The sequence below is a fragment of the Triturus cristatus genome, chromosome 6 (genome assembly GCF_964204655.1).
Source record: "Triturus cristatus chromosome 6, aTriCri1.1, whole genome shotgun sequence".
Taxonomy (NCBI): Eukaryota; Metazoa; Chordata; class Amphibia; order Caudata; family Salamandridae; genus Triturus; species Triturus cristatus.
In genome coordinates this window covers 1,249,124,734-1,249,148,575 of record NC_140589.1, presented here as the reverse complement: position 1 = coordinate 1,249,148,575, position 23,842 = coordinate 1,249,124,734, and the positions used below count along the sequence as shown (strand labels likewise).

The window sequence follows — 23,842 nt, the reverse complement described above, 5'->3', positions numbered from 1 at the left end:
ACATACTACTGCGCCATTTGTCCCCATGGGACGGCCATCTAGTGTGACCCCAGCCTACTACGGCACACCACACGGCCCCGCACAGCCTGCAGCTTTCACGCTGCTGTCAGGGTACTGACGGCACTTTACTGCCATGAAAATAACATTGGCAGGTTACTCCCACGTGCGCTCACCCCTCCAAAAATAAGCACCAGGCTGAAAGCACGCATTAGAGGTAATTTGTGGGAGAATGACAGAAAATGTACAGCTAGTCAGTTCTCCGAGAGCTCAACAAACAGTGATTTAAAATCACTTACAAAGACAAGCCAGTGTGGGCCGTGCTGTGAAGCAGCAATCTCGGACAGGGTGTTTCAGGCAGGTTTGGGTATGTGTAATGTAAGTTATATACCCTTGGATACAGCTGCGATGGAGCTTGCATCTCAGCTGACTGGACAGGATGATGGCCAGGTGGGGGAAGGCGGGTGGGGCTGCAGAGATGGTACATGCTCCACAGCAGCAAATCCACACGATAATCAAGGTTTCTGTGTCCGAATACTCCAGTGTACTGGTGGAGACGGGTGACACTCTCCAGCACCGGATGAACACCTTATTTGGGGCTGAGGGGATTACTTGGTTCCGCGCTGCTCCATGTACCGTAGAAGCAGGCACGATAATTCGAGGGGGGCTCGACCGAACTGGATGGGGGAGGGCACTGAAAAAGACCTATGCCCCCTCAATATCCTCCGATGAATGGATAGCAGCAATGTGGGTCAAGGACATGGACTGCGGAGGAGGAACAACACGTGCCTCTAAGACAAAGGAACTACACCGAACCAATACCCCACCCCGCCCGGCGCTCTGAGAGATGGCAATATACGGTACACAGAAGGAACACACGGGGAATGAAAACAAAGTGGGACTGTACTTGTGCATGTTCCGAGGGGAGAGAGGAAGGGGCCTGCGCTTGTTTCCCTTGCGGGAGAGGGCAGGACCCATCTGTTAATTACAAACAGTTGGGTTCAAAGCTCGCTCCCGCAAGGGAATCTCCAAACGTGCTCGCATTGCCATTGAAAGCAAAGCGTGCATGTTTTTGGCAGAAAAAGGGAATCCATTATTAAAGGTCCCCTCCTATGCAGCGTATGTGCGCTGCGTAGGTGAGACCTAAACAGGGGGTCCCATGGAAATTATCTCAGTCACTAACTACACCCGCCTGCAGGGGTATTTCTATCTCCACTTTGAAGTACAGGAGAGTGCCGCCTAAACAATGAAAGACAGAGCGGCTGCTTTAAAAACTCTCTTTCATTAATGCACTGCCACCAGGGCAGCTGCAAGTTCGCATCTATCTTGAGGGCTATAAGTAAGAGGGCGCAACATTCCCCTGTTTATAATACGGCCCCAGATTGTTAATGAGAAGCACAGAACTGATAAATGGTATCATGGTGACATGGAGTAATTTTATTGCATATGATAGGTGAACAGCTGTTCTCATTAGTTTCACTGGAAAAAGTAGAGGAAAGCAGCCATAGTACATAGAGGTCATTACCACTGAAACCCTGTCCAGACTACCCCACACTGTGTTCAGTGCCTCTGTTAGCCATCGGGAGACCTTTATGTCCTTAAAAGAGCTGCTGCTGCAATGGCGACTCCTCTGGGGGCACTGAAAGTGTCATGAGTGACTTCTTTATTTCAGGCGCCGCTTGGCAAACTTTGTTGTTGTTCAAAAACGAACTCCCAAAGCAGGAAATTGTGTTTGAACTACAAAATACTAATGACTGACAGCTTGGGAGTTTCTCTGGTAGCAGAGTACCCTACCTCTAAATCGTGCACTTAGTCACTAATGAAAATTAGTCCAGTAGCTGAGAAAGAGAACAGTAGGAACTCTGTCTTTCCGGGGTTTAATTTAATTTGCAAGTAGGTGGACCCAAACACACTAAACCAAGCTACTACTGGAGAGCCAAGAGCACCATAGAGAGGCTTTGACTTAACTGTTCTTGAAAAGCTGAGCTTCTGTAATTTTGAAAATCGCGTGTGACGCAATGACCCTTTACTTTTGTTTAATTAGTATGTGAACCAGGGATGTGGAATTCCTATAGCACGACGCCCGGGACATATTGTTTGGGGTCAAGGGCAACAGGTTTTCATGTGTATTTTGTCCTTGGGACATGTAGGCCCAACCCCCTACAGCATAAACCCTTTGGCCACCAGTTTACAGCACCGCATCATAGATCAGGGAAAGGCATTAACTGAAGCTAACATAATATTTGAGTCCATGTATTAATGCTGTTCAAACTTGTATTAATGGTTCATTAATGCGAAGCCTTTATTATTAGGGTGAGCGCTCTAAGTAAATGTTGCAAGCTTGGAGTGCACTACTGACAGTGGTTCCAGTATAAAAATGTTTACACACGAGTTCAAAGTTTAGCAATATGAGGCTATGTTTAATGCTCCAAGAATGCTCTCTGATTAGATGCACATATTTGCAGAAGCTTGAAAGCAAGATTGAGGATTCTTTGCTTTCAAAATAACTAGAAACAAATGCAGAAACATTTCACTGAACTACTGTTAAATTTAAGGCACCATTTCTTTGCAACATCATTTAGTAAAATGTGTTGATGTGTGCGAGTTTTTCCCAAAAATATTTATAATGGAAAATCTGTGTAACCATTTTTAATATGATTATGGGAAACATAACAATAAAGAAGCATTGGTAAAGCCAGTAGGTCTGAAATTATTGGTCAGCCTTTTGGTTTTGTTAATGCGTGACTTGGCTTTTGTAAAACCTTATTGGTGTGGAAGCTGCCGGGCCTTCACCTTTATACCAAACATTGGCAAAAGCAAAAATAGTTTTGGTCTCCAAAAGCACACATTGCCACAGTAGTTCTTGGCACTGAACAAAACAAATGCGTTGATATGCTCCTTGTGAAAGAACAAAATGCTGTCACTCACAGTGAAGCTTGCCAATGGACACAGAATTTTGATATAAACAAAAAAGGTTATGGTTAACGCCAGACCTATTTAGGTGCCAAATTATTAAATAAAGTCTCAAAGTGCACCCATGTCCTTGCATTAAGTGCAAATAGACTACTTTTGTGAATTCACAAGACTTTATACAAGTAGGCCAAGAAATAGTACTCCTAGAAAATATTTGTGAACTGCATTTTAGCATGAGCAAATATTCAGGTGTCGTTTTGCTCATGCGAAAATCTGAGTGTTTGCAAGGTCACTTTCCCTCCAACCACTTTTTTCCCAATCCTGGAAGAAGTTTTATGTCTGCCATTGTCAGGAGTAAATGTCCAATCTTTCTCAGTATGGGAAAAGATTAGAGAAGAGTTAGTGAAAAACCTTTAAACATGGTAGGTTTGCACAGACTCAAAAAGGAATTCCAACCCTGGAACTGTTGCTTACCACTACCTTCAGCCCCAGTATGTAGATCTGCGGAAACGTGGCAACATAAGGGAATTGCTAGTATTCAAACCCTACTATGGAATGAGCCCAGGCATAATCAGAGAGGATATTTCAGAGCTCTTATATATACTTAGATTGCTGCCATAATTTGTCGCTGCTTTACATGGCACAAAAGGGAAAAGTGGATTTTGTAACAGGACCATTAGATTTATGAAGCAACCTGCCCAATGGACAAGCAGATATTTTATTAAATTCCACACCCCTGGTGAACTGTTACTTCCTATCTATTGAGGGCCTGTCTTAGATTCTTAAGAACTCATGCTCATTTTTGGTTGAGCAGAAGCTGAGTCGAGGATTAGAGTTTTGACTGTAACGTTAATTTTCTTATTTTTGATCATGGAGATGTGGAGCAAGAAGGATTAAGGAAGCATCAGGGTACCATTAATGTCTGAATAGATTATTTTGCTGGTGGCAGCCCAAAGAGGGGACTCCCCCTGAAGTGGTAGCCATTTTCCAAATGCCAGGTTTGACAACTCTTCTTGAAATGACAAAACGTCAACCAGCTCTGGCCAAGGCAATAGGTCTGATTTTAATGGGGCAATGGCGCTGCCCCAAGGATATAGAACTCTCTCCCACCGGAAGTAGCAGAATCCCTTCAACTACTGCTTTCAAACTGGAAGCCAAAAGATTCCTAATTAACATATTTTTACCTTAATTTGGGCTAGGATCAAGTGCTCGAAATCATGGATCCTACATCCATTGTACCTTCATGTGATGCTGCTCTTCTGTACTGCATTGTGTGCCCCCCCCCCCTTTATAGCCTGCTATTTTCCTGCTTATTGTATCTCTCTCCTTGATTCATTTGTTTGGAAATCAAACGATTATTCATGTTGTGTTTTCCTAATTGTTGTCGATATTGGATCTATGCTCTTCTTTTCCGCATGGTTTGCCCCCTTCGGAGCTTGCTATATACCTGTTTTCTGATGGATACATCTGCCAGTGGATTCCTCACCTTGTGAATATCCCCTGCGTCAGCATTCCACGGAATTTTTCTTCCCCAGCACTCCACGTCGACGTGGGCGACGTCATAATACATCGGCTCCGTTCGCGACTCCGTATGACGTCACCGGTGCCATAAGAGGCCCACGTCGGCGTGATGACGTCAGTTCCCTTTTTTCCACGCCGTCGACGCGCAACGTTTTTTTCCAGTACTCCTGCTACTTTGTAGTTGTAAGGTGTTTCTGTTGCAAAATCCTGTAATGTCTGCGACGAGGAAGTCAGGCTTTAAGCCCTGTAGGGAATGTGGCGGACACATGTCCATGACGGACCCACATGAGGACTGTTTGTGGTGCCTTTCGTCGGACCACGATGTCGAAGACTGTGCATGCTGTAGGAGGATGAATCCTAAAGCATTAAAGGAAAGAAAGGCCAAGCTGTTTATGGCGAAGATCGGTAAGGAGAAGAGAGGGAGAAAGAAAGAGAAATCGAGGGCGGCGTCGTCGACTTCGAGGTCGTCGAAGTCCAGGAGACATCATAAAAAAAGAAAACACTCTTCACGACGCCGTTGCTCGAAGAGCAGGAAGTCGAGGTCGACTTCAACTCGGCGTCATCGGAGTAAGTACATTTCACCTTCTCCTTCTCCCTCTAAGACTCCGGGAGGTTCTCCGTCTCCGAAGCAGTCCCCGGCGTCGTCTCCGGATCGGGTGGAGTCGCATGTTTCGGATCAGGAACGGGAGGAAGAACCGACTCCGGCGCTTGAAGAATCTATGGCTCCGGTGGAGGACACTACGGCGCCGCAGCCAAATACTCAGCAGAGGGATGCAGGTTCAGTGCCTTATCCTCAGTTTCCTGCTTCGGGTACTGATTCTACTCCGTTCTTAAATGCCATGTATGGTATTTTTAATAGGGTGGCCTTCCCATCCGGAGCACCAACTGGTATCGTGGGTCCCATGGCTTATACGTTGGGTGTGCCGCAGCATTGTGCTCAGGCCCCTTTCATGCCCTTTCTGCCGATGGCGCCTTCGTGGCAGTTTCCGGCGCCGTCTGGGGATCCGTCACGACTTCGGATGGATAGACCTGCTTCAGAGCCTTCCTCGACGCCGCTGCTGACTCCATTGGCGCCGTGTCCGGCGCCGCCGACTCCGTATATGGTGCCGCCGACTCCATCACCTCTGGCTCCACCGACGCCGCGTACGATGTCGTCGACGCCTGCTCCCCGGATTCGATCGAGAAGGGAGGCCCAAAGGGTATTGGAAGAAGGATGGTACAGAGAAGAGGTAGAGGAAGGTGAGGTGGACACATCCTCTGATGATTTTGAGGGCATACAAGAGGCTAGTGGCCTAGACACCACCCCAGAATGGGAGCACACATCGGCAAGATCCTCTCCACCACAAGAACTGGCTCCCTACCATACTGTTATCAAAAAGGCTGCAGAGCTGTTAGATTTGCAGTTGCCCTCAGCAGAGTATAAATCGAACTTGTTGACAGAGGTTCTGCACTCTCCTACTTCCACTTCAGAGCCTTTACTGCCCTTTAATGAGGCCATCTTGGAGCCTGTTTTGGAGGTATGGCGGAAACCACTTTCTTCTCCGGCGGTTTCCAGACAGGTGGCGAGAAGGTATAGGGTGGCGCCTGGGGATCCGGATTTTCTATCTGTACACCCGTCTCCAGAGAGCCTAGTTGTGCAGGCATCCTGCTCGAAGCATGCTTCGGGGGCTTTCCCTCAGTCTCCCGCAGATAGGGAGTCTAAGAAGGTGGATCAGGCTGCTAAAAAGACTTTCTCTTCGGGGAGTATGGCATTAAAGTCTTCCAATGCCACGTGCTTGCTGGGGCGGTACGTGCACGCATTGATGGACTCGATGAAGACTTTGGCCCCTAAGCTGCCGGAGGGCGATAAGGCGTCCTTCTTGGAGGTGGTTACAGACACTCAGGCCGCTGCCAGACAGGTGATCCAGTCGGGATTGGAAACGGCGGATTCGGTCCATAGCTGCAAGAAGGCAGGCAGGGCTCCGTTCGTCAGGATTCTCCGTGGGTGTTCAAGCCACATTAGTGGATTTGCCATTTGATTGGCACAAGTTGTTTGGTGAAAAGGCAGATTCTGCTCTACAAAGATTTAAAGACAGCAGATTAACAGCAAAGTCTTTGGGTCTGCAAGCTCCTGCAAAGGGTTCTGTTTTTAGGAAATTTAGGGGTTTTGGAAGGTCATCTTTTCGCTCCTACTGACAGCCTCAGCAGCAACAGCAGCAGCAGCATCAGCAGAATCCCCTCTATAAATCCTATAGAGGGAGACAAAGGGGTCGGAGAGGTTCTGGACGCAACCCCTCTTCTTCTTCCTCCTCCTCTGCTCCCAATGAGGCACCAGGGAAGCAGCCCTAGATCCCCCATCCCGGATCATGTAAGACCTGTGGGGGGTCGGGTGTCCTACTTTCTACGGGGTTGGAAATCTGTTACGACAGACCTTTGGGTTTTGAACCTCGTAGAGACTTGGTACGCCCTTCCCTTTCGGGAGTTTCCTCCCCCTTACCCTCCTTGCCAAGGTTACTGCTCAGAGGACCATCTGCTTCTTCTTCAGAAAGAGGTTCTAGCCTTGCTTCAAAAGGGTGAAATAGAGGTGGTTCCGGAGCAGGAAAGGGGTCAGGGATGCTACTCCCGGTATTTCCTGATTCCCAAAAAGGACGGCAGATTGCGTCCAATCCTGGACCTCAGAATCTTGAACTTTTACCTGAAACAGGAGAAATTCAAGATGCTGACCCTTGCGCAGGTTCTTCAAGCGTTGCAGCAAGGAGACTGGATGGTGTCGCTCGACTTGCAGGACGCCTACTTCCATGTCCCAATCCTGAAGTCGCACAGGAAGTATCTCCGTTTTACGGTTGGGTCGCAACATTACCAGTTTGCGGTCCTCCCATTTGGTCTTACTACCGCACCTCGAGTCTTCACAAAGGTGACGGAAGTGGTGGCTGCTCATCTCAGGAGGTCGGAGATTCCAGTTTTCCCCTACCTGGACGACTGGCTTCTGAAGGCAGAGTCCCCAGAGATGGTGCAGCATCATCTGCAGGTAACATCTCAGCTGTTATTTGACTTGGGTTTTTCGATCAATGTGCCCAAATCTCACCTGGTGCCCTCTCAACGCAACCTGTTTATAGGGGCGGTACTGGACACTACTGTGTGTCGAGCATTTCCTCCTCCACAAAGAATTCTCGACATTCAGGAGATGGTCCCTTTATTCCACAATGGAGCGGTTGTTCCAGTTCTGAAGGTCCTTCGCCTGCTCGGTCTGTTCGCTTCCTGCATTCTGTTGGTCAACCATGCACGCTGGCACATGAGGGCGCTCCAGTGGTGCCTCCGCAAGCAGTGGTATCAGCACAACGGGGATCTCAAGGAGTCGATCAAGATCTCCAGAGAAGCTGCAGCGGATCTATCTTGGTGGAGCGTGGAGGGCAATCTGTCGCAAGGAAAGCCCTTCCATCTGCCTCCATCGGTGGCCACAGTGATAACGGATGCCTCCACTTTAGGGTGGGGTGCTCATCTGGGGGATCTGGAGATCAAGGGTCTTTGGTCTCCAGAGGAAAGGTTGCTTCACATCAACCTTCTGGAGTTACGGGCGATTTGTTTGGCACTCAAGGCCTTCCTCCCTTCCCTTCGCGGTCAGTCTGTTCAAGTCCTGACGTACAACACGACCGCGATGTGGTATGTCAACAAACAGGGAGGAGTGGGGTCTCTTTGTCTCTGCAGAGAGGCCCTGCGTCTATGGTCCTGGGCTCATGGCCGTCAGATTTGTCTGATGGCAAATCATCTGGCCGGGGTGTTGAACGTACGTGCGGACAGTCTCAGTCGGCAGTTCTCTGCCGACCACTAGTGGAGGCTCCATCCGGAGGTGGTTCGTCACGTCTTTCGGACGTGGGGGACACCTCGGGTGGACCTGTTTGCCACCCGCGAGAACGCGCACTGCCCGTCATTCTGCAGTCTCCAGTTTCCGATGCAGGGGGCGTTGGGGGACGCGTTTCAGTTGAATTGGGGCTCACAACTCCTTTACGTGTTTCCTCTCATACCCTTGATTCCTCGGGTTCTGAGGAAGATTCGCCAAGACCAGGCCCAAGTCATATTGGTCGCCCCGGATTTGGCCAAGAAGGGTGTGGTATACAGATCTCCTCCACCTCTCCTCGTGCCCTCCGCTCCGTCTCCCTCTGAGGGCAGACCTCCTCTCGCAGTCGGAGGGGCAGGTTCTACACCCCCACCTCCAGAGCTTACACCTTCATGCCTGGAGATTGAACGGGGCAACCTGAGATCTTTCTCTCTCCCACCTGATGTGGTGGACGTTATTTTATCGGCCAGGCGACACTCCACCAAGTCCATTTACTCCTACAGGTGGTCTAAATTTGTAAAATGGTGTGGAGAGAGGTCCATTGACCCTTTAAAAGCCCATCTTTCTAATGTGCTCCAGTTTGCTCTTTCCTTGGCTCAGCAGGGCTGTGCTGTGGCCACGGTCAAGGGCTATCTTTCGGCTTTATCGGCTTTTCTATGCCTTCCGGATCAACCGTCACTGTTTAAATCTCCGGTTGTACTGAGGTTTATCAAGGGCCTTACAAACATGTTTCCTCCCACTCCTTTTGTAATGCCACAGTGGGACCTTAATCTTGTTTTAACCTTTCTGATGGGGGTCCCCATTTGAGCCTCTACATAGCTGTCCTTTGAGGCTGTTGTCCTTTAAGGTGGTTTTTCTTGTAGCCATAACCTCGGCAAGGAGGGTGAGTGAGCTCCAAGCTCTTAGTTCTAGACCCCCTTTTCTTACATTACATGCTGAAAGGATGGTTCTTAGGACCAGGGCTGCCTTCCAGCCAAAAGTTGTTACTCCGTTCCATTTGGGGCAGTCTATTACTCTCCCTGTTTTTTATCCACCTCCTCATCCTTCCAAAGCGGAGGAAAGACTCCATCGCCTGGACCCGAAGAGGGCTGTGAGTTTTTATCTGGACAGGACTAAAGACTTTCGTCTAGATCAGCAACTCTTCATTGGCTACGTTGGTCATTCGAAGGGTAGGGCGGTGCACAAGCGCACACTATTGAGATGGATCATCCTTGCCATCAAGATCTGCTACGCCCTGGCTGGTAAGACTCCCCCTGAGGGCATTAGAGCTCATTCAACTAGAGCAAAATCGTCTACATCTGCTTTGGCCCGGGGTGTTCCTGTGGCAGATATTTGTAAAGCTGCGACTTGGGCCTCCCTCCATACTTTCGCAAAGCATTATTGCTTGGACTCCGAGATGAGGAGGGAGGGCCACTTCGCGCACTCTGTGTTGCAAGGCTTTCTGGTATAGGAAGGTGGACACCCTCCTCCGGGAGTGGGGACTGCTGTGGGAATCTATTCACAAGGTGAGGAATCCACTGGCAGATGTATCCATCAGAAGAACAAGTTACTTGCCTTCGGTAACACTTTTTCTGGTGGATACAGTATCTGCCTGTGGATTCCTCACTGGCCCACCCGCCTCCCCGTTGTCCACCTTTGTATACCATGAAATAGGTCTTGTTTGAAATGCTTGTACATTTGTTGGAAATGCTTGTTTATTTAGCATCCTTTTCCTTTGTATACTGTGTATATGTGTTGGTATACTGTACACTGTGTATACTTTGAGTTTGTCGTTGGTTCACCTGTTCGCCTCGAAGGCACGGAAAAAATGGGTGGAACTGACGTCATCACGCCGACGTGGGCCTCTTATGGCTCCGGTGACGTCATACGGAGTCGCGAGCGGAGCCGATGTATTATGACGTCGCCCACGTCGACGTGGAGTGCTGGGGAAGAAAAATTCCGTGGAATGCTGGCGCAGGGGATATTCACAAGGTGAGGAATCCACAGGCAGATACTGTATCCACCAGAAAAAGCGTTACCGAAGGTAAGTAACGTGTTCTTTTGCACTACTCTCCCTGATTAATTTGTCTGGGAATTATGTGATTATTCCTGCTTTGTATTCTTACTTGATGTTCGATATTGGATTTATGTCCTTCCTTCCATTCTTTGTAAAGCGCTCTGATATCCTTCAGGATCTTGTTCGCGCTATATAAAACTTTATAAATAAATAAATGCAAGCATAGCCATGCAGAAAAGATACTTGCATTAGTTTACCACATTAAAGCTAGACCTATTGGCTTTTCACAAACCTACTGTTTCTATCAAACAGCTCTGGATAAAGTGGTTGGAGGGAAAATACCAAATCAAAATGAGAAGATTGGCTGGCAGAGTAACTCGGTGAGTTAGGGCTCGCTGCTGACACTTACAGTACTATGTTGATCTCGAGTGCAATTCTTCGCAAAGTTGACGCAGCCTTCCAACATGCTACGGTTGGTAAATCGAGTTAAAGAAAATGATTTAATAGAAACACCTGTTATTTACCACGCTTTTAAATTTCAGATGCTGCTATATTGAAACTACATTATTATTTATTTATTTGGAGTATGTGTATGAAGCAGAGGGGCTTTGTGGCAGTCATTGAAATACGGGCCATATTTAGAATTATTTATCGAATACAAATTATCATATTTTATATAAACTCAATATCTAGCATACTAAAAATTTTATGATGAGACTTTGAATTAATGTTTGGAGCATTGTCAGACACAAATAGTCACGTATGCACAAATAGTAAACATTAAAAGCAACTCAGTTTAGTCCTGGGGTGTTCCAACTCAGCTGGTGGACGACAAACACAGATGCATTTGGGATGTGTATTGTGTACCTGAGAACATGTGAATGCTGTAAGAATTTTATGTTATGTTATGTTATGTTATGTTATGTTACAGCGTTCTTTTATAGCGCACGGCTACTCGAAAAGAGTGTCCCGGCGCTTTCCACCTGCATCTCAGAATAAAAATAACACAACACAGCAAAAGAATGAGAAAAAGAACAGAAACTGAAGCAATAAGAACAGCCTAAAGATTAAAAAGCCAGGTCTTCAGGCTCTTCCTGAACTGGAACAAATTGACAGTGCTGCGCAGCGAAAGAGGAAGCGAGTTCCACAGCTGTGGGGCTTTGCAGCTGAAAGAGCGCCCTCCCGTGCGGGCCTTCCTCACCCGAGGGACCACCGCTTTGTAAAGGGATTCCGAGCGCAAGGAGCGGACTGGTCGATAGAAGGCTAGTCTCCGCCGCAGGTATCCAGCCCCTGATCCAAACAGGGCTTTGTGCATCAGAGTCAGGGATTTAAACTGGATCCGCTTCCGGACAGGCAGCCAATGTAGCGCCTGAAGCAGCCCGGAAGCTCGGGCTCGTCTACGCAGGCCAAAGATAGCCCGGGCGGCAGAGTTCTGTACCACCTGTAGGCGCTGAACTAGGTAATCAGGGAGGCCAAGGAAGAGGGCATTAGCATAATCAAGCCTCGAACCGACGAGAGCCTGCACAGTAATACGCCTGTGCTCCTCAGACAGCAGGGGCAGGAATTTACGGAGCATTTTCAAAATTCCATAACAGGTGCCAGCCAGACCCAGAATGTGTGTTCGCAGCGATAGCTGGTTGTCCAGCTTGACACCCAGGTTTTTAGCCACCAAGGAAGACTGTGCAGGAGGGCTCATGTCGGACGGCCACCAATGCTGCCACTCCGGATCGACACCGCAACCAAAAAACAGAACCTCGGACTTGCTCGAATTGGCCCTTAGACTGTTCCGTTGGAACCAGTCAAAGACCAATGTAAGACAGTCCCGAATTCTCCCTCCATCAAACTCCCTGGTCTTTCCCGCATGTGAAGAGGAGTTGCGTGTCGTCGGCGTAAGAGATGATCTGGGCCCCATATGCTTCCACCAAGGCCGCCAAAGGGGACATAAAGATGTTAAACAACGTGGGGCTCAACACAGATCCCTGTGTGATTTTAAAGCATCTGATCAGGGATGTCACAGGGCTTTGGTGTCTGGGCTTCATGGGTTTCTGCATTTGCTGCTAATGTTTTAAATACTCAACAAGTGATCACCCGCATGTGAGCATATGATCGAGACTCGTTGGGAGTCAAAACGCTTTATGCTGTTTGCTGTGCCTGGAATAAAAAATCGTTACTTATCGACTGGCAGGTGGGCCTGATTTTACATCTTTGTAAGTGTTGGATGTGTTTTGCATTTGGAAAATTTGGGGTCTGATGCTTCTAACAGGCCCGACCCGAGTGGATGGGTGTCCCAGTGCGTTAATGTCTTTTGGAATATATATATCAGTAGGTAGTTTTAGTCAGAACAATGTTTCCATAGGAAAAGTGTTTTTTGACTTGCATATATCTTTGGTGCCGTTTGACGAATCTTCATGAATTTTTTTTAAAGAGTGCCACGCTGATTCTAGTTGTGATTGGAAAGCTTTAGGGTGATGCGTCAAGCGGGGGCAGAGAAAAAAGGGAGGTTTAAAAAAAACGTGTGTTTCCCATGTTAATTCTCATAGAGATTTTAGACATGACTACAGCCAGAACCACTGGACGGAATTACACCAAATTTAGCAGAAAGGTTGTTCTCGGTCCAAAAAGTGTGCTTTTTTTGTATTTGGTGTAAATGCGTTCAGTAGTTTTTGAGATAATAAAGGAAATTCTAATTTGTATAATCGGGCAGAGCATTAGGACACAGATCTCATGGTAGGATCTGATTGGCATATATCAAAAAAGGGGGGGAGTTCACAGGGCTTGATAGGTCCAACGTACGTGCCCCAAATGGTCTGTAACAAAAGAAGGTACGTTGTTCCTAAACAGGGTCATAGAACAGATGGGGAATAGAGTGCTATGTACAAGGCCCACTAAAAATACAGGTAATCCTGCTGATTTCATAATGCAGGAAAATTGTTTCCTTTGGAACTAGGGCCCTCACACACCCAGCCAGCAGGTGTCATGCTTCATCATTGGGCCTGCTCCTCGTCGGGTCGGCGCTGCAACACCCGACGGGCACCCAATGAGGGGCTCTTTGGCGGAGATCTTTTGTTCCATGCCGTATGGTGTCGTGGGGGTGAGGGACCTATAACGTGTAGATGTGATGTGTTAGTGAGTGCAAAGGTTAAAACAGGTCAGGAAGTCCAGTGCGAACCAGTTTTTTGTAATCGGCTCCCTGCCTGATTAAAAATAGAGAGTGTGTAGCAGCTATGTGACCATAGTGGATCAAAAAATATATTAGCGCCCTACTCTTACTATCAAGGTCAACATGTTTCATGCCTAATTGTCAGGGGGATCAGTGGCAATTCTTCAGGACCATAGTGAATACTATCTACACATTGTGATCAGGTGGCATCACCTACCTATCACATGAAGAGACCTCGGGGAAAAAAAAACATTTACCCACAGGTATAGAGGACAATCTAGAAAAAAAGGAAAAAATCATACTCAAACTCTAGTAGGTTAATACTGTATAAACATAGTGGCAGTAAAAGGCTCTCTCAACACCATAAGTTGTTAACATATGACCCATAGTGTGCGCAAATGTGCATAATAACATCACTCAACAGTAATAATGTCATCAACACGAAACTATAATCGTGACTTACTTAAGTAGAAAGGTTTAAGTGAGCACATAGTCAAATATGTTAAAAGCAGGACTCACAAAAACACAGAATGGCGATGGGGAAGGTAAAAGGACTCACCTAGTCATTAAAGGGTTATGTCTCAACAGTTGCCGGCTGATCAAGGACACACATGGTGGAGTGTCCTAGAGAACAGAATAATGGCAGGAAGATCAGATGATCGAATTTATGCTACATCACCCAATTGCTCAGGACATACCAATGGTAGGTAACAGGGAGGGTAGTGGTCTAGTTTGGCACTTATCCCAACATATTGCGTTAAATGAGGAGCGATTTACGTGAGCATCGTAACACTGGAAGACATATCTAGCCCCAAGGGCCCGCCAAGGAAAACCCAAAAGATTGTGAGTGAACCTAGCGGCCGTGGGAAAACGGGGGGGTCCCCGCGTCCATAACCAGCTCAACATGTAAATAATGCCGTGGGGACTAACGTGCCAACTATACAAGAAAAACCGACTCGTAGCCCAACCTGTTACCTCCAGTGTCGCTGACAGTGGGGGCAGAGACCACTTGTGCTCTCCTAAGTCTCACCTTGTTTGCAGTGCTGTCCGTGTAGTAAACCTACCCATACATCGCCGGAAACGGTCGGTGGTTTCACCTACGAGGGGAAGTTAAATATCTCCCCCGGTTCCTGTTTAAGGCGGGGCTAAAAGACGATAGGTTACCAGCGGGTGAGTAATCGTCTCTCTGGTTTAAGGGACGCCTACCCAGGGGATTCTATGTCAGCCATCTTTGAACGGGCAAAAGGCCAAAGCATACTTTATGTATGGCTTAATTTGAAACCGCTCAAGTGGGAGACATTGATTGTCCCTCACCCCCACGACACCATACGGCATGGAACAAAAGATCTCCGCCAAAGAGCCCCTCATTGGGTGCCCGTCGGGTATTGCAGCGCCGACCCGACGAGGAGCAGGCCCAATGATGAAGCATGACACCTGCTGGCTGGGTGTGTGAGGGCCCTAGTTCCAAAGGAAACAATTTTCCTGCATTATGAAATCAGCAGGATTACCTGTATTTTTAGTGGGCCTTGTACATAGCACTCTATTCCCCATCTGTTCTATGACCCTGTTTAGGAACAACGTACCTTCTTTTGTTACAGGATCTGATTGGCAGCCACCACTTTATCCAGGAAGTGTTGGCAGCCATCTTGGGACCAATATAAATGATAGCACCCCATTGAAATGCATTGTAGTAAATGGCAGGTTTTGTGGGTCACAAAAAGGAGAACGTAAAAAAAGGTGATAAAAGAGTTTAATTACAATATAAATAATTTTTTGATGGTACCTTACTAATTTGGGGAATTCTGTCTTAAAGAGCAAAAAGTATCGGAAATAAATAAAATGTTATTGCGTAATATGCCAGAGCCGATGGCGGGAGTGCGGCAGGCATGGGAGGGTGAACCGGGCTGTCTGGAAGACAACGCCTGGAGGGAGGCGATGGAAGCATCCAGAGAGACGATGATAGCTGCTCAGTTTTGTTTGATCCAACTTAAGATACTTCATACAGTGTATCTCACTAGGGCCAGGCTCTGCCGCATGGGCCTGATCCCCACGAGGAACTGTCTGCGGTGCGATGACCCAAGGGGGCTTTACCTCACACTTTCTGCCACTTCTTCAGCTGGGACTCATTGTCGCAAAGAGGGATATCGCCTGGGCCTGGAAGGCGAAGGAGGCTCCACTTGTAGACACCTGGGCCAAGGCCATGGATCATTGCATGACAATGATACTTCTGATTTACTTGTCACGGGGCTACCCCCAGAAATACTTTAAGATCTGGAAGGAAAGGGCAGATTATTGAGGGATACAGTTATAGCTGTGCACAGAGAAGCCATTGGTGGATCGTGGGGTCACAGGTCTGTGTGGAATGGACAATATTGATGTGAGAGCAGGAGAATCGGACCCTGCCCCGCAGAGGGTGGTCATTAGTTCAGCTGTGAAATGTAATGTGATGTATTTTCTGCCTTCTTGTAAATAATGGAATGTATTCCAATTTGTTGCATTGGTGCTGTGCTCATAGTGCTGCTTTTTCACTAAAAGTTGTAAAATCAATAAAGTTTTAAAAAAACATTTAGGAATTGTGGTGTGTTCTAAGGTGTTTTCACCATGTGAAAAAGTCTCCTGCTGGGATTTCATCAATCATGTTTGAGAGAGAACTGTTTTCTCATGAGTTTCTCATAGAGGTTATGGAAGATGCTCCAGAAGCTAAAATGTGAGCATATTTTCTGTAAGTTCACACTACCTTACTCAGTCATATGAGAATGAAGTCTGACATTCTCACTAAATTATGAACTGCCAACAGGAGAAGCATGTCAGTTGATTGCCTTGTGTTCTACTGTAGCACCCCAGAGTGTTCTAAAGAATAACTAGAGCAGTGACAAAAGTATGGAACACCGGAAGCCATCTTGATTGACTCAAACTGGTAAAATTGAAAACATTTAATTTAAAAAGGTACAATATGAGGGGGTTCAGTTTGTTATAGAAATTATTGTTAGTGCTGTAGAAAGAAAAATTAGGACACATTTTAAGTGAGTTCTCTAATATCTTCCTCTTCTATTTCATTAAAACATTCTGACATGCACTTTCAACACCAGCAGCAGACTGGCCGTTAACTCCGTGGTGATCTGCAGCTTTACTACAGTGTTCTAATTTGCAACTCAAGTACTAACATTCTGAATTTATGTCAAGTGTGGCACATCTGAATGCTATCTTGATGGAATCGAAGTGGAAAACTGAAACCATTTTCTACTGAGGATTCTGCATTAAATGAGGAAATTAGGGAGCTTTATAACAAATAAGTCTCATAAGGTGGCCAACAGAGAAAAAAGAGCCCAAATGTAGTACAAATTTCACCCAAATGTAGCCCAAGTATAGCCAATGACAAAAGTGTGCAAAACACTAAATTCATTTTTAATTGTTTTGCAGTTTTATATAGCGCAGTCTTGACCCAAAGGTATTGGAGTGCTTTACGTGAGCATTGGTTATATTGCACAAGAATACATTCATTTTAGTATTAGGCATGGGGAGATTAAGTGATTTGCCCAGAATCGCAAGATGTCCAGCTGATGCTGAAATTCGAACCTGGTTCCCCCGTTAAGTCTGCAGCTCTGGCCGTAACTCCACTTCCTCTCCTTTAAATGTAACATACAATCAAGTGATAATTGGATAAAAAATCATAAAGATAGCAAATTATATAAACGTGCTGTGTTGTTATTTGAGAACTCAGAAAATATGTCCTTATTTTAGTTGTTTAGAGCACTAACAATAATTTCAATGGGAATAAGACCCTGGAGGGCAACACTGAAACTATAATGGCATTCACACAGACAAGAGAGGGAAGTTGGGAGGGGGTAAGGGGCAGAAGGTTGCCCACACAAGGGCGTCCGGGGCAGCATGCTGATCACACAAGGGCAGGTGGGAGGGGCTGTGGCAGCACAGAAGACCATGCGTGTCAAGTGGCAACACAACGGCCATGGTGGGCAGGAGGGAGGGGGCAGTGGCATACACAAAGTACCATGGAGGACAGAAGGGAGGGGCAGGGGCTGGACACAGACAAAAGAGAGTAATGCAAGGGGCTTCACAACAGACCACGCAGGAGGAGTAGTTGCAGCACAACAGAGCATGGAAGGCAAAAGGACGTGGCAGCAAAATGAAACATGGAGGACAGGAGGGATGGCATAGGGGGCATGGAACTTGGACAGGCAGGCTAGAGGTGGCAGGGACAGGCGGCAGCCATCTGACCATGCTAGGTAGCTGGGAGGGGCAGTGGCAGTTCAACAGAACAATGAAGAGTAGAAAGGAGGGGCAGTGGCTGGTCCATGGAACATGGTGATAAAAAAGAGGTAGCAGGGGCATGCACACAGACCTTAGAGGGGAAGCAAAGTAGGGGCAGCAAGCTAAGCACAGAGGCTAAGTGGAGGGCAATGATGGGGCATAGAATTAGGCAACAGAGGGCAGGAGGCTTGGGCAGGGACATCAAGCTAAATGGAGGGCATTGGGAGCACATCGGTCCATGCAGGGCAGAAGGGAAGGGGGTGGTGCATGGACTTGGACAACAGAGGGTAGGGAGGAGGTGGATGGGGCAGTAAGCTAACTGTTCAGGGTAGGTGGAAATGGCAGTGGCAGAACAATGGCCACACAAAGCTGTAAAGAGGTAGCAGGGGCATGGACTTAGACAATGGATGACGAGGAGGAAGGGGGCAGGAGCTGCAAGCTTGGGTACGGGCAGCACTATGCCAGGTCAGAATCTGCATCCAACGCCCACCGTGCTAAATGACCGAATCCACAGAGGCACCCTCACATCCACTCACACACCTAACACAACCACTCATAAACCCACGCTCACTCCCATACAGCCACTCATTCACCCCCTCTCACTCACCCATACAGCCACTCACTTCCCATACACCTACTCAGTCAGTCACTCACCCTTACAGTCACGCACACAGCCACTCACTCACCCATCCAACTGCTCACACACCCAGTCACTCACCCATACAGCCTCCTAACAGAGGCATTTACTCACCCATATAACCACTCAAACAGACACCCATGCAAGCACTCACACATGTACTCACTCACTCATGCAGCCACTCACATACATATGTACGCAACCAGTCAGTTAACCAAACGCCCACTCAAACAGCCACTCAGTCACCCATACATCTGCTTACACATACAGCCACTCACACACTGATACAGCCACTCACAGACCCATACAGCCACTCACTCACTAATACAGCCAGTCACACAGCCACTCCCACACCACTACAATTACTCACACGCCCACTGATTCGCCCATACAGCCACTCACGCACCTATAAACCACTCAGACATCCACTCACACATGGCTACAAAGTCACAGAGCCACTCTCATAATATACGTTAGAAATAGTATCACTCATTAGTGGTACACAAAACATAGTAATTCAATTTTTGTAATACCTTAGTGTATATGTTTAACACTCATAAACGTTTAGAAAACACTCACAATCACTAGATGATGTCATCAGTGATGTTATTTGAGATGTCATCAGTGATGTCACTGACCATGTCATCAGTGATGTAATATGTCCAGTCATAAGCAGTAAATTGTGTGGGCGTAAGTTATAGTTAGCTCGGGTAACTATAACTGCTGATTTTTTGGGTTTGTATGAGTGAAATATGAGCATACGTATAACGTCTCTGTAACCTCTGATTCTTTTCAGCGAATATATATTTATATGTTATTTCTTTTACATTTTTCTCTTGTTAATAAAACTATATATCAACCGACAAAGCACTTGCTACAGCACTGCTATACACAATATAACTAATGTTAAATAAAAGCAGTAAAGCTGTCCATTAAAACAAAATTAGGGTTATTAACAGAGTATGCATTTATTGACCCAATATATTCCACAAAAAACATTATTTTTAACTTGTAGTCTTGTAACTATGACTATATAATATGGTCAAGGCTGCGGTGGTAATGGACATTTACGGTTTAGTTATAAGTAGTTGTAAATGTAAATTTAGGATTATAGGGTGGGTAATGGTGAAGGCAGGTTAGGAGTAAAATTGAAATAAAAAAAGGGGGGGCTCCCCACCAATAAAGAATAAATTCAAGATTAAAATAAATATATAGTATACACTTACCTTAAATATAGTTAACTTGCGTATGAATGGCATCTGTGTTGTAAAGGTATATTTAGGGTAAGGGTATGTTTCTGCATGGTAAAAGCAAGCTTATTAAAGGCAAACAGCCTAATAAACATGTATAGAGACATGAGACAGATGTGATCCTTGAGCTACAGTTTACTGCATGCTCCATCGCCAGCGGCCTAATACATTTACTATGTTATATAGAGTTCCCAATCAAATTCATGTGGGATTTATTAAGAAGAACATGGGCGTTCGAAAAAACAGTACATGGACTCCCTTACATGATGGGTCCAAGGCCACCTAGGAAAGTTAAATGTTTTATTATGGTTTTTTTACAAAAAAGCCCATGTGCAACATTGTGTGCATTGGGAAAGAAGCTAGCATTATGACAACAAAAGAATATGTATTTATACAATTATTGTATTAAATGGAGAAGGGCAACACTTGGTATATTCAGTTGCCAAACAATAAATGAAAGTAACTGACTTATCCAACTTATGCTAAAGTGTTGTACTTGGTGGCAAGCACATTCCAATATATCAAAGGAACGCTTGCTCACAGTACATAAGCATCCAACATAAAGACATCACTATAGAAAACTAAATTGAACTGTTCATCACTGCAAAGTATTGGTAGATTTCCCAAAGAAATACAAATGTATGCTCAGGTGGTTTCTTTTGTGTTAGAGGAACACATTTCAATAAAATATTTTACTGTCTGTTCAGACCCCGGTCAATCAGCAAATGGGCCAGGGAAGTTTGTTGACATGCTGTAAATATAACGCCATGCTGTGTTCACAGGCTAATTGACCTACAAATCTTAGCAGTTGTAAAAACAAAATTACAGCTTCTGGCATCCCAGTGGAAGGGAAGGCATGTTGTGTCAGATAGTGACAAACACCCTGTGAAAACCAACCTCTAAACAAAACATACACTTTCATGCATAAAAATGTGCCTCAAAAACCAAGACCGCTTCTGGTAAAAGTGACTGCAGAATCCACCGAGAGCCATAGAAAGAGGGGTGGAGGGGAGGGGGATGGGGATGGGGAATCGTACAAGGAGAGACAGCTTTATAACATGCATTCTCGTGAAGTGCTTCACACAAAAGGAAACAATTGAGTTCCCAAACAATGAGCAGTTGTGGAAGAATAAAAGGAGTCAATCAGGGAGGTGGTAAATAGGCAGTGCTCCACAAGAGGGACTAACCCAATCTACACAGCCTAAAACAAATAAAGCCAGTGAACAGAAAGCATGCAAATGTGAGTGACCAAAGGAAAAGCCAATGGTAAGCAATAGGCGAAATGCATTTCAAGATGAGCTTCCAGCATGGCTCCAATATGTCTTTGCAACCAGACAGCTGTGTTGACCTAAAAAAAACATGCAAGGAAGACTAGAATGGCGAGTCCAGCTCTGAGCTCTGCCTAGGTGAAGTGCTTCCGCTGCCTTTGTATTCTAGGCTGCCTTGTTGCTGCCTTCTACCCCCATGTTCAGCTGACCTCTGCTCTGATATCCAGGTCAAGGAAGTCGCCCAATGACAACTGCCATGGCAGGGTTGCTACAACCTCCTGGACTAGTGGGGAGCTGTTTGAAGGGGGTCAGTGAAGGACTGACAGGGTTTCAAGGGACCTGAGAAGGCACCATAGGGCATTCATCTCCTTATGAATGGGGCCCCATCATGTTCACCAACGCCACTGCCAAAATGCCACCTTTAGCTTCCCTTTTCCTTCCATTCCGTGGTTCCACCTAGACTAGAGTTGCCCTTTGCAGGCTGCTGTGAAGCCATTGTACATCAAAGAAGGGCCACCGGATGTCATGCTCGTATCACTAGCTCTGCTTCTGGCATGACGCTGTTTGTGGTTGGGGTGATGTAGTAGCAGAAAGTGTGTTCTTTTTTCTGGGGCAATTGTGGGAAAATGTATATTACATCATTGTGCTTCCATTTTAGAGCAAGGACACAGTCCATTGCCCTTGTACAGCAATGGGACTAATTACAAAGCGGATTAACAAACATGCTAACCAAATCAAATCCTGAAACCACGGTCTAATCCCCTACCTTATTACTGCTTCTTTAAGTTTTTCTTTCTTTTTTGGTTGATCACATATGGTTTGTTGCAGCACTGCTGTTAAGCCAGACCTAAAGATTATATAAGTTAAATGGTACTCTTTTGCAAGGAATCTGTTTTCCAAGCTTGACCTCTTGGAGTTGCCGTTGGGAGCGTCAGGACTACACGTCTAATGTCTGTAAATGTAGGCGGAATTAAACCTTCGAGTAAATTTCAGATCAGTAACCTTTAGATTTCCATTTTGCAAATACAACTTTTCTTTCTTTTGTTCATTGTGTAAGAAGGCTATTTAATGCTGACATATGCAACGTGCGATTGTTTGCAATCTGTGTTAGTCTGTTAGCCTTGAAGTGTCTTTACTCTGTTTGATTTTCTTTCTTTTGCTTTTGACAGGTTTTCAAAGAAGGAAGCATGACGCTGAACAGAGACACACTAGTGCTTAAAGAAACCTTCATATGTTTTTGTTAAAAATGTAATAAGTACTTTTGTTTATGGATCTTGCGAGAAGTCAACCCTTTTGAAAGAAGATTAACTGTCCCAAATTCTATGGAAGAAATCATACAAAGTGGCCATTCTTTGTTCTTCTGGATTCACATTTATCACCTGGTAAAGACAAACTGTGTTTAACTGTGGAACTAAATCTTTGAAGACTTGCTTTATGGACAAAGAATTGCTGATTTTAAATGTGTCCTTGCTTTGAAGCATGTTTTACAGTTTATAAATGTTTTTGATAATTTATGTTGTTATGTCTTTATTTCCACTTCTGATATCTTCTTTTCATACCACTACTTTTATTTTTTATATTTATATATTTCTACGATTGTTTACAAGTTCACTCGTTATTGTGCATGTCCATTAATGTAAATATTGTTTGTGGTACAGAATGGTGGTCATAGTGTGTTAGATATGAGCAGCCACCCTTAAAATGGAGACCATTTTCCACTGTGAGCTACAAACACAGGTAATTCATTGGTATTTCATGAAGGAAATATGTGGCATTTCACAAGTCATACACTGAAACTGTCAGAATAAGCCCTCTAAAACATATCGTTAAATCGTTCGGTATTCGTTGTGTTGAAAGTTAATTCTCAAAACACGTCCCACCTCTAAGTTATTCATGAGATGCACAAAATTTGGTTGGTTCAGCATCTTCGGTTTCTTCTACTCATGCAAGTCTTGTATCTATCTTCGGCATTTTGGCAACGTCATTAACAACTATACACTGGTAAGTATGTGAACCAGCAGGCTACTACTGCCATATTAGTAGCTTTCACTTCTTTTATCTGGCCCTGCTACGATTTTTTTATGGACCACTGTGGGCAGACATCACACTGGCCTGTAAAGTAAATTAAGACTTCATAGTACTGCAACCACATTTATTACTTAGAAACTCGAAAAGAGTGACTGATATTGGTATAGGACTCTGACCTTAACAGTTAAGAGGTGTATTCCTCCGTGTTCCACTGGGCTATGTGACCAGTAATGCTTTGAAAATGCTAAACGTTCATGGTATTCCAGACCGCTGATAAAATGTGAGAAATTAACTATAGGAATTGTATGGCAATTACCTTTGTGGTAAATTGGATATTTTTCATGTTCATTGTCAATTTTTTCCAACATGGTGGACAAAGTTGTGGGTGATAAAACTTTTCAACAGTTAAAAAAATGTCTAGTACTTAATGGTCAGGGTACAACAGCTGGTTACAGACACATATTTGTGGTTCAGTGTCTTCAACCACTTTGTGTTCTCCCTTTCTCCTGAAGGGCAGCGAGAAGCAAATATTTTGACTACTAAGGAATGAATCACAAAAGCACGTTTGCCAACTGTAATTCTAGAACATTGACAGAAGAGAGCAATAATATAAAACAGGCTGATCCCATGGCATTGTTATCATCAACAAAACAATTCTAAACACATTTAAGCTTCTTCTGTTTTATTCACTTTCAGATATGGACCTAGAATAAAGAATCAGAATAACCTTTATTGCATGATTACTTATTGCATGATTACTTAAAACCGTTGTAATATTTCCTAGCTTAGGTAATGGAAAGTTTCTATTCTATTTAGGACATGGAGGCGAGGTTTATGCTCATGCACTTTTATTAAACAGCAGTCTTAGTCAGCATGAAAAAAACTCTTTACCATGAGCCATTGGAGAATGAAAAACAGAACAAACCTCAACTAATCACAGCTTTCACCGGTACTAATAGTTCATTGTCTTTCCCTATGACCCTCTTTCG

At 45.3% G+C, this 23,842-nt stretch overlaps 1 protein-coding gene across 4 annotated transcripts in view; it reads left to right on the top strand.

The window, feature by feature from the left end:
* The window catches only part of MTLN (mitoregulin), a 90,825-nt gene extending 68,486 nt beyond the window's left edge, over nucleotides 1-22,339 (top strand). For 2 of the 4 annotated variants that reach the window (XR_014962687.1, XR_014962688.1), the window contains exons 2-3: nucleotides 10,554-10,621; nucleotides 21,995-22,339. The gene's annotated coding sequence lies outside the window, so the exon portion shown is untranslated. The remainder of the gene's footprint in view (nucleotides 1-10,553; nucleotides 10,622-21,994) is intronic. The other 2 variants (XM_085609340.1, XM_085609339.1) reach the window with 1 other exon arrangement.
* The last annotated feature ends 1,503 nt before the right edge of the window (nucleotides 22,340-23,842 follow it).